Source organism: Pinus tabuliformis, chromosome 3_2, assembly GCF_031772625.1.
Source record: "Pinus tabuliformis cultivar Carrire ecotype Pingquan chromosome 3_2, CPIR1, whole genome shotgun sequence".
NCBI classification, from domain to species: domain Eukaryota; kingdom Viridiplantae; phylum Streptophyta; class Pinopsida; order Pinales; family Pinaceae; genus Pinus; species Pinus tabuliformis.
In genome coordinates, this window is record NC_142302.1 from 951,585,713 (window position 1) to 951,597,904 (window position 12,192).

At 33.6% G+C, this 12,192-nt stretch overlaps 1 pseudogene; it reads right to left on the reverse strand.

Annotated features, from left to right (window-relative positions):
* Window positions 1-2,434: 2,434 nt before the first annotated feature.
* On the reverse strand, window positions 2,435-2,809 carry LOC149183796 (protein SENSITIVITY TO RED LIGHT REDUCED 1 pseudogene; annotated as a pseudogene).
* Window positions 2,810-12,192: the final 9,383 nt, after the last annotated feature.

The window sequence follows — 12,192 nt, forward strand, 5'->3', positions numbered from 1 at the left end:
TTTTGAATTCCACTTAATTTTTACATGAAAACTACGAGATTTGTCTAATCATTGATAAAACAAAACTATTAAGAAAGATTACTAAAACACCATATGTTTCAAGAACTCAATGACTAAACAGTTTAGTTTTCTAATGACCTAATGGCAAGAACAAAGTAAAATCTAAACAAATTCTTATCAAAGGCACTGAAAAACAACAAAAAACCAAATGGAGGCGTATGAAAGACCAAGACACACTCAAGAACACAGCAGGACCAACAAGAATAAAGTTAATTAGAGAATATATTAGAAAAATGATTTTTTTTCATCAAACCACGAACATACCACATGGTAAAAGGGCCAGGATGCACCGCAAAACATGTACGGAGATGGCTAGGATGAGTGTATCACACAAAAAATGAAACTAAAGCTCAATGAAAGGACTTCGTAGCTCTATTTAAGACTAGGTAAGACAATAAAGGTGTATCAAAGAGGTAAAACAAGCACTAAGGACAAGTAAACCAACAAGGGAATACACCTATCCCTAGGGGAGTCACCAATTAGGAATCAAGGAGATCCAAATCTATGCATGTAGTATTGATTTCTTTGTATGTTGATGACTTAATGATTTCTTTTGTTAGTCATTGTAAGTATGTAAGAGAAGTTCTCAAAAGGTTTAATATGGACTTCGAAAGCTACCTTTGTTCTCCTCATGGTATAAACAACTTGTGTTAAGTTTTAATTCTCTTACTACAACCACACCCTACATAGCATACTTTGTTTGTGTGTTAAGTCAATTTATGACTAGACCTTTAGAAAGCCATTGGAGAGCAGCAACGGGAGTGGTTAGATATGAAACAAAAAGGTATATTCTTGATTAATCCCCATTTCAAAGTAAACTTAAGGTATACTATATTCATATTTATTTGCATATTTATATATCAAATTGTTTGTACCTATTTTTCCAGGTTGCCATTGCCCTTTCTCAATGGCTGTTATGAATTATCATTTTATAGCTCAGAGACCTCTTATTTGATTAATCTTGCTTTACTATGTTTTTGAATATATTTGATAGAAATAAAAATATGCTATTTTTTTTATGAATTTTCTTAGAAACGTGTAGTCCTTTATAATTAGCCAGGATTTTTCCTTCTTCATGTTTCGTTACTCTTAATTATGTATTCAATACGAGTTCAACAAAACAATGAGGGAAGACATAAGCTTTTACGGGCTTGCACCCTCCCACTTCATTATCACGGAATTTCTATAAATCTATTCTTATGAGATTATATTTATTATTGAAAGTTAGGTATAGAAATGCAATTAATCCGTGCATAAAGTACAAATATTCAAATGTGCATATTGAATGTCTCCAAATACAAATTTAAAGGTATATATGTTATATGGTAACAACATTACTGACAAACAAATGTGCATATTAAATGGGATTCGAATGATTAGTGAATTGCATACAAATATTCAGATGTGCATATTAAATAGACCACGGATGCAAATCTAAAGTCATATATGTTTGTTGGGAACAACATTAATGATTAACCTCGGTTTAATATTATAGTCCTTTGGTGACTTTTTGTTGTGGCATATATAAGGAATTAGAATCATGCTTTGTTGAGTTAATGCATGTATGTTGTATACCACTATAATTTATGATAACATACTATGGGCGCGAATCAACTCTGTGATGCAAACGATGATCTTCTTGTGGTATAGTTGTCATTATATGTGGGATTACGATGACGTCTACGTGATTGAATTATATATGTAAAGGATTTTATGCATAGTTGCGACACTGCAGAATTATATGCATATGGTGATTGTTATTTTGGGAAAGAGCTAACCAGCTATATATTGGGTATTTAATGCTCTCAGAGCAGCACGCGATTTAACGCGATAACACGGGAGCGGTTAAATTCGGCATTAAATAATATTTGCCCGCTCCCGTGTTATCGATCTAAGTAACATGCTGCTCTGAAGGCATTAAATACCCAATATATGGCTGGTTAGCTCCAGCCTTTATTTTGTTCTAGAAATGCATAAGTATAGCAAAATTTGCTCTTAAATGAAAAAATACAATGTATAAATACATTCAAACACATAATATAATTTAAACATATATAAAAACACAATAATTTCAATAAAAACGGATTTCATTTATTATTTTAATGAATAAAATCTAGTAACAGTAACATTGATAAAACCCAATTTCATTTATTATTTTAATAAGTAAAATTCAATTACATAATCAAATTATTTAAGAATGGCATGGCGATTCAGCTCATTGAAAACACTAGGAGCATTACACAAAGAAACATCCCATGCAAAGAAATGCCAACTCAAACGATCGAATGCCTTTCTAAAGACTCGATCAGGAAGTGGAATTTCATACATTACATGATCAGTGTTGCGAACGGCCGTAACTTTTGCTAGTATCCCATCAAAAGTATCCTCGCGCTTCAAACTGTTGCCAGTTCGCTTCCAATACAGATTCCAGGAGATATACAGGGCAGTGAGGCATGAAGAATAGCGTGGGTCTGTCCACAGTTCGTCTGGCGCTTTCATTCACAGCAAGACTTGTGCAGTTCAATTCGTTTATGACTGTTCGCTCAACTGGATAATGAATTGGATCGTACACCTCTACATCATTAACCCATTGAAATTTCTCTCTCAATAAAATTCCGAAAGCAAACTGCATCTGAGACTTCTCCTCACTCAGCTGTCCAACCCCGTAGAGAACCAGTTGTAATTGTGAATGAAGGGGATCTGTGCCTATCACCCTTTCTATTCGTGCCACCGTCTCTGGGTTCTGCATTTTTCTCATAATTTCCTCAAAAAATGAAGATTTCTCTAACTTTTCACGAGATGACTCTCCGTGAATAACTCTCCGTGACAAATTTTAATTTATCGATAAACTTCTCCATTGATTTCTGTATTGGAGGCACTCTCCATGATTACCAATCCAGATTCCAAACCACTTAGTATGTCGAGAAAGATCAACTATTTATTTATGTCTTAGGGCTCATTTCGTAAAGTTTCACGGCATAAACAGGATATCGTCGGCCGATCAAATTAATATATATATATTTTATAAAAAATAACAATAATTTATTAATATAATTTAATGTTGAAAGTATAATTTCAACTGTGCGACAGTTGAACCTTGCGGCAGGATGAGGACAATAAACCAAGCGCATCGGCAAGTCGGCATATCGGCTGGTCAGAGCTTCGGAGGCATGCAGCGACAGCGATATGAAATATCGCCGATATCGCATCGGCGAAATCGCAGCGGAGGACTTACAAAGTGGCTTTGTTTTTGTGCGATAAGCGATCGCCGATATCGCATCGGCAAAGTCAAAGTGAAGGAGTCATAAAGAAGCTTTTGTGTTTGCGATAAGCGATCGCCGATATCGCATCGGCATATCGCTATCGGCAATGTCATAGAGTCGGGGTCTTTGACATGAGAAAAGTTGCGATGCGATGCAAATAAAGTCAATGGTTAAAGTACAGGTCAGCAGCTAATAAATTTGACGTGAAGTAAAAGTTCCTTTACCGCCAGTAAATGTCAGTAAAACAGTAAATGCAATTTACTGTGGTTGGTAAGTTTTGGTGAAGTTTTTAATTTCATTTAAGCGGGAGTATGGGCACAAGTAAAAGCTGGTAAAAGCATTTAATTTTTATTATTTCTTTTACGGAAGCATGGGAAGTGAAAACGTGAAGTATGTTTTTGTTGTTGTCATATATATGTAATATTTTTGTGTATTGAAGATATATATAGAGTGGTAAGTGAAGAACGCAGTAGCGCGTATGAAAATATACACAGCAGTGTAAATGAACTTTGTTGCACAGCAGTGCATAAAATCAGTTGCTCATTGTAATGAGAAGGGTGTAGTGTGAGAGAGGATAATGCACAACAGTGCTATCCGTGAAGAACAAGAGAGCAGCATGCCTTTTGTTGATTGGTGGTGAAGCTCGCGGCAGCGAAACAGCAGTGCATAAAATCAGTTGCTCATTGTAATGAGAAGGGTGTAGTGTGAGAGAGGATAATGCACAACAGTGCTATCCGTGAAGAACAAGAGAGCAGCATGCCTTTTGTTGATTGGTGGTGAAGCTCGCGGCAGCGAAAGAACAAGGAAGATGCACAGCAGTGCATAGAATAGTGATGATTTTAATGTATTGGATTTGCATTGAAATGCAAAAGAAAAGAGCGCTCAGGTATTTTGAAATTGTGAATGTAAATTTTGTTTTACAGCAGTAAGCTTATGTAAACCTTTGTTACAGCAGTAAGTTGTTGTTTTTCACAGCAGTGAATATGAAAATGATTTTACAGTGGTAAATCCCTCTCAGTAAAAGAGGATGAAGTTTGTATCAGGCTTTGTACTTTAATCAATAGAAATATTTTTATGGCTGTGTAATACTCTGTTATAAGTAGATTTGTTTTAAAAGCTTTCCTGTGCACAAAGGTCCTGGAACAGTGGAAACAGAGCATTGGCTCTGTGGTGTTAGAATGTTTGGTTTTGGTATTTCCCGTTTAAAAATACCCAACATTTAATAAAAATTTATTCTAAACCGGTTGTATTAATTCTGAATATTATATGTAAAATAAAACATTAAACTAGAATATTGGTTAGAATATTGGTTAAAATTTTAATTGAAAACTGGAAAAGAAAATAAATTTTAGATACTTTGATGTGTAATGAAGATGTTGATCCTAAGAAATTGAAACATATTATTATAACTTTCATTATAAATGTTTTTTTTTACAAGTTTCACTATAAATGTTTTTTTACACGTGGAAAAAAACCTATCATAATTGAGTCAAATTATAAACAAAGTATTTGTAATATACGTATTACATATAAAAATTTTATGAATAAAAATGGGAAAAATAAAGAAAAATAAAAAATTTAAGAAAGATGATGTATTTTCAATCTCTATTTATGAAATGAGGTAGATAATACTTTTCTTAATATTAAAATTATTAATAATGTTATGACAATTAATTTTAATATTACAAAACATTAAAAATAACAAAAAGATTTAATTTATTATAAAAACAATTTTCACTAAAGGAAAGATCAAAATTATCTTTATTTCATTTCATATATATACACACACTTTTTTTTCTCATAAAATTTACAATGAAAGGGAGACGGTCAGAAGTTCTAAAGTTTTATGGTAAAAAAAATTTGTAAAATTTGTTATTCCAAGAAGATCCAAGAGGAAAGGTATTTTGGAATATTAGAAGTTAAAGAAATTTAATTGATTTGTTTTATTGGAAAAAAAACATTTATTTTTTATTTTTATTTTTTCGAGTATAAAGAATGATTAGCATTGCAAATATTTTAAAAGTGAGTCCTAGTAGGCCAATACGAAAGGCATTCTAAGACTAGCACAACCACATTAATATATTAATGTGGTTGATATAGCCTCAAGCTTTATTTGTATCCATCATTCATTGATAAATATATAACATTAAACACTTCATTTGTATCACACATTCATTGATAATTATGTAACGATAAAAATAATAATAAAAAAAATGTTGTAATAAAAATATTATTATTCTCATCATAATTAAAAAATATATATTTCAATAAATAATAATAATTATTTAGTATTAAATATTATTTTTTATTATTTACTTTTAAATTATGGAATATAAATTAATTATTTAATAATAATATTATTAAGCCATAATAATATGAACCTTTAGATTAATAAACCCAAAGAATTTATATTATACACTTAATGGAATAATAAACCTCAAGAATTTATACTAAAACCCTAAGGGATAATGAAACCAACCGAATAAATATTCTAAGCCCTAAAATAATTCATGTTGAGGGTAGCTCATGATTGTTGGTTTTCATATTGAGACAATCATTGTCACAATGTGACATTGGACCATGGTTGTCCATGGTTGACCAAGATTGATTTTCATATCAAGACATTCTTTATCACAATGCAACAATGAACCATTTTCATATTAAGACAATCATTGTCACAATGCGACGTTGGAAAATGATTGTCCATGGTTGACCAAGATTGATTTTCATATCAAGACATTCTTTATCACAATGTGACATTGGACCATTGTTCAACAACGTTCATTTTCATATTGAGACAATATTTGTCACAAAGTGAAGTTGGACCATCGTTGGCCATGATTGGCCATGATTGATTTTATAAAAAATGGTTGACCATGGTTCCAAATGTTTGACCATGACTAAGCATGGTTTGCCATGATTGATATTATAAACCCTGGTGAATAATAATAAACCCAAGGGAATAGCATAAACCCAAGGTATATAAACCCTAAGACAAAAATGATACACCCTTAAATAAACATCGTTGACCATGGTTGATTTTCATATGGAGACAATACTTGTTGAAATGTGACTTTGTACTATGGTTGACCATGTGTTAACCTTTATGTTAATAAAACCAAGGGATTAATATTATAAATCCAAGTGATTAAAGTGATCTTGATCTTCTACCTCCTTAGTATCACAAAGATTGAAAACATTCAGTTTCTTACTATGCCCACTTTCACTATGAAACATATCAATACTCATCTAATTTTAATTTTCTTTTATTGTCTATTTCTTCATGGCACCATAGGTTTTCTTTAAATATAACTATTATAATGCTTCTAATCTAACCATATTTTGAGTTGGCTCCTCCTAAAAACTACATCTCCTCACTTTCACTATTGTCATGCGCTAGTGTCAACGGCACCAATAAGTAAAATAACTTAGTTGAAGGAGAGTTGATGCATGAAAATTCATAGTCGTCATTCAAACTACTTGATATTGAATTCATGTTCATGATTATATCTCTTCCAAAGTACTTCACCTGAAGATGAGCAAAAATTTACTGCAATCTCTTCATTGCAATTCTTCTTCTGAGTATCACCACTATCCATAAATGCATTACTCTAAGGAGTATAAGATATGAAGGGCTACTCATTGCTATAGTACAACAAAAATTGAAACTCTCCAGAGTTATATCTTTTTGCCCCGATGCTCGATATGTGATTGGCAACATATAAATATGGTTAGTTTCAGGGCAATGTGCTTAGAAGCCATGGGATATCACTATAATGACGAGCCACGAAGGAAGCCAGTTGACTGGTCATGACTCAAAATGAGTGAAATTATAAATTTTTCATTGATTAATTGACCGAGGAGTGCCATTATCAACCTTCAATCATGAAGGTCAATGAATCTGTAAAACCTAAACATGGAAATTCTTTAGTCGTTGCTTCAACTTTTTCATCAATCTTAATCAGGATGTCTCTGTGATTGAAATTATTAAGATGCCAACATAAATGAGTTAGGGTATTTTTCACTCTAGTTCTGTCATATACTTTAATTGTGAAGTTCCCAACGGAAATGAGTTTTTGGCTTTTTCACTGTAGTCAAGTCCTTGACCATAGGTAACTCTGGAAAAGTTCATATGAAATATTCGTCTAATGAGTCTAAGCTAACTGTATTTTAGTTCGTTGAAAATAATTACACCTGTCAAATTCACCAATGCATCGCCACCACCTCACCGTCTTCACTACTGCACCACCTCACCGCCTGTGATAAAAATTGCAATGTTTGTATTAATAAAATAAAACCCATTGGTAAGCTCTGCGAAAGAGACTAAATGAGGGGAGTCTGGCTCTGCAGAACGCTCTACATTGTTCATGCACATTACACATTAAATAAAAAACATGGTTTTAGGGAAGTTAGAAAAACATCCTAAGAAATAGAAGCTAATTCCTATCTTGAGGTTACGTGAACCAACTCTACCTATTCTAGGATAATCTCCATTATCTTCAACACTCCCCCTTAATGGAGAATGGGTTCACAAATATGCCTAACATCTCCATAAACATTTGAAACTTAACTTTTCTAAGAGGCTGAGTGAAGATGTCTGCAACATTATCACATGTATTACAATATTCCAAATGGATTTCTTTGGATTGCACTTTCTCCCTGACAAAGTGGAATTGTGTATCAATATGTTTAGTGTTTTTGTGAAACACTGGACTATTGGCAAGTTTGATTAAACTCTGATTGCCACATCTGGTTGTTTTTGTGTCTGTCTATTCTGCCCCAACATCCTGGAGAAGTTTTCGTAACCAAACTACCTCACACATTGTTGCACACATGGCTTGATACTCTGCTTCCACTGAGGATAAGGAGACTATGTTCTGCTTCTTGCTGCTCCATGTGATCACCCCAGATCCAAGGCTGAATGCATAACTTGTTATAGATCTGCGATCATCTACATTTCCAGCCCAATCTAAATCTGCAAATCATGCCAATCTAACATCAGAAGAGTCAATGTAAATAATACCATAATCTATAGTACCTTGTAGATACCTCAAAACACTCTTCGCTGCATTCTAGTGGCTTAGAAATAAATTAGCTTACCACACTGACTACATAAGCCAAATTAGTTCTAGTGGTGGTTAGGTAGATTAGACTCCCAAACAACTATCTGTAAAGTGTTGCATCCACTGCTTTTGAGCCATCCTCACACTACAATTTGATGTTTTGTTGTACTGGTACCGTTGCAGGCTTACACTGATCCATTCTAAACTTTTCTAATAGGATTTTAACATACATTGCTTGGGACATAAATGTTTGACCTGAACCTCTCCAGATCTCAAGACCTAAACAATACCTGAGTTCACCGAGGTGCTTCATTTCAAACACATGTGACATATGTTGCTTGATTTCATCGATTAGATATGTAGCATCACTTGTAATTATCAAATCGTCTAGATATAATGAAATCAGCACTACGCACCCTTGTTACTCTTTCATGGTGTAAATTAGGGTCATTCTTACTTCTATTATAGCCATCTTACACAAAAATTGGATCAATATTTTCATACCACGACATGGGAGATTATTTTAGTCCATAAAGTCATTTCTTCAATCTATAAACTAAATGTTCTTTTCGTTTCTGGACAAACCCTTCCGGTTGCTCTAGATAAACCTCTTTGTTTAGTTCTCCATTCAAAAATGCAGAACTTACATCTATTTGGTGCATCATCCAATGTTTCTTAGTAGCTAAAACGATTAACATTTTGATAGTGTTCAATTTAGCTACAAGGGTGAAGGTTTATTCATAGCCTATCTCTTCTTTTTTTGAGTACCCCTTTGCTACCAACCTAGCTTTTAGTTTTTCTATGGCTCCATATCCATTTATCTTTGGTTTATATAACCATTTACAACCTATGGTCTGTTTTCCTCGAGGAATTTCAACAAATTCCCAAGTGTTATTTCTTATTATTGAATCATATTCCTATTCCATGACTGTTTTCCATTCACTACATTCATTTTCTTCTTTATAACTAGACGGTTCAATCACATTCATCATACTAGTTATTAAAGAATTTTCCCTATATCTCGCAGGAATTTGAGCTTTCCTACCTGGTCTCCTGAGTGGTGGGGTGGTGGTTTCAAACCTTATTTGATTATCATTTATTTCTTCATGTTGTTGTTGTTGTTGTTGCTCCTGTTGCTGTTGTTGCTGTTGTTGTTGCTGCTATTGTTGTTTTTGTTGTTGATATTGTTGTTGTTGTCGCTATTTTTGTTCATCCTCTTCATTTGTCTCTTGCTGACCTTGATTGTTTTCTACTTTTTCTTCCAAAAAGTATGGAATGTCTCATTCCTCATAGTGCTCACCAGGTTCTTCATGATCCTATTCATGGAATTTGACATCTCTACTAATAAAAATCTTGTGAGTAGAGGGATTAAGTAATATGTGTGTTTTATATGATGAACAGTACCCTATAAAAGTACATCTGATGGATTTTGAATCTAATTTTCTTCTATCTTCCTTTGGAATGTGGGAAAATGTCTTATATCCAAATATTCTTAAGTGTTTTATTGCAAGCTTATATCCATATAATGCTTCAAAAGGAGTTTTAGACACAAGAATTTTTGTAGGACTCCTATTTTTCAAATAAACTATAGTATTCACTGCTTCAACTTAAAAAGAACTCGAAATATTCTTACCTTTCAGCATACTTCTAGCACATTCCACTAGTGTTTTGTTCTTTCCTTCTATTACTCCATTCTGTTATGGAGTATGGGGTACTGTGAACTGTTGCAGAATTCCATGATCTTCACAATACTTGATAAGCTCATCCTTCCTGTATTCTCCCCCTTCATCAAAGCATAGAATTTTTATCTATTTCGTTGTTTGTCTTTGAATCATATATTTAAACTGCTTAAATTTTTTGAATGTATGGCTCTTCTTACTTAAGAAATACACCCAAGAAAACTTTGTACAGTAATCAATAAACAATAGGAAGTATTGTGCACCTCCTAATGATTTTGTTTGCATGGGTCCGGAAATATCTGTCTGCACTAATTCAAGTATATCCCTATGTTTCTTTTCTACTCGAATATAGAATTATTCTCTATGAATTTTTTCTAATGTACAAGCATGACAATCATTATGTATGTGCTTTAGCATAGGAAGATCTCTTACCATTTCCTTCCTTTGTAGTAACAACAAATCATTGTAGTTGATGTGGCCAAATATCTTATGCCAAAGCTCTTGTGTAGTCAGGCTTGCTACTGTCAATGCTCGAACTGGTGCAGGTTTCACATCCAAATTGTATAGACCTCCTGTTTGGATTCCTGCAGAAATTGTATTCATGGCATCTAGCAGATATTTAATATAATAGTTAGTTTTTAAAAATTTAACTTTCAAATCTTGATCTGTAACCATAGATAAAACAATCGAGTTCTTTGTTATACCAAGCACATACATAACATTAGAAATTTGTTTGATATTGCCATTAGGTAGAATGACAGAAAATTTCCCACATCCTTTGATTTGATGACTTATGTCATCACCTAGGTAAATTTGCGCGCCTTCGTTGATTCCCTTAAAGTCTTCATGCCAGTGCTTATTCCCTGTCATGTGTGTTGATGCTCCTGAGTCTACATACCAAATGTCTACATCAACATTTTCATCATGATCTTTCATGAACAATCTGAAATTCTGCACTTGATCACCATTCGCAAGATGACCGCATGTCTTTTCATCTTCTGTTGTTCTTCATGATATTTCTTTTTCCTACACTCCCTGGAAATATGACCCAATTCTTTGCAATAAAAACATATAGTTTCAGAGTAATTTTTATTCAAGTGCATACATTGGGTCTAATTTTGTCTTTTCTGTGAGTTTTCTCCATTTTGTTGTTGTGGACTTCCTTTCCCTTTAAAGAATTTCTTCTTCCCCATCAATGCCAGATCGACGCTTTGGGGCTTCAAAGTCGATCTTCTTTCTTCTTCCTGCATCAGTATTCCTGTCAGCTCTTCAAATTTGGGGATCTTTGTTATGAAACCAGCTCAAGAATAGATAGAAAAGATAGATCAACGCCTTAGAATTCAGCCTCTTCGAGGGGGCAACCTCCTTTACATTACATAAATTAACAATTCTTCGACGATTCAAATGACAAAACCTCCTTTCTATATATAGGAGTCTAAGGAGTCACAATATAATCCAGCCGACCTAACAATAATAATATAAAGCCACAAAAATAACAATAGAGGGATTCCATGGGGCACAAAAATAACAACATGGGGGTAATAGCGGCACAAAAATATAAATAAGGGGTATAACTACAATAGCAATGGGGTAATCACTAGTATTATAGGGACCCAACATGCCCATCTCCTTCAAAAAAGTGTTGTCCTCAACGCTTGAGTAGTTCTGGATACTTCTGCATAAAATTCTCATCCTCCCATGTGGAATCTTCAGCAGATAAGTTCTTCCACTTGATAAGATACTCTGAAATTGATTGATTTCATAGCTGTCGAGTTCTTGCTTATATGATTGCTTCCGGTTCCAATATAATTTTTCATTCGTCATCAGTTCTAGCAATATTGTTTGAACTGGGAGCTTTTCGCTTATAACCTTCTTTAAACATGAAACATGGAAAACTGGGTGCAATCGAGAAGCTGCAGCAAGCTCCAATTTGTATGCCATAGTACCAATCTTTTGCAACACCTTGTACGAACCATAATACTTTGGTGATAATTTATTATCCTTCTTAGCTTACTTTAGGGACATTTTCTTGTATGGATGTAGCCGTAGGAATACCCAATCACCTACATCAAAACTTCTTTCACTGCGATGTTGATCTGCCTGTTGTTTCATTCTATTTTGTGCCAT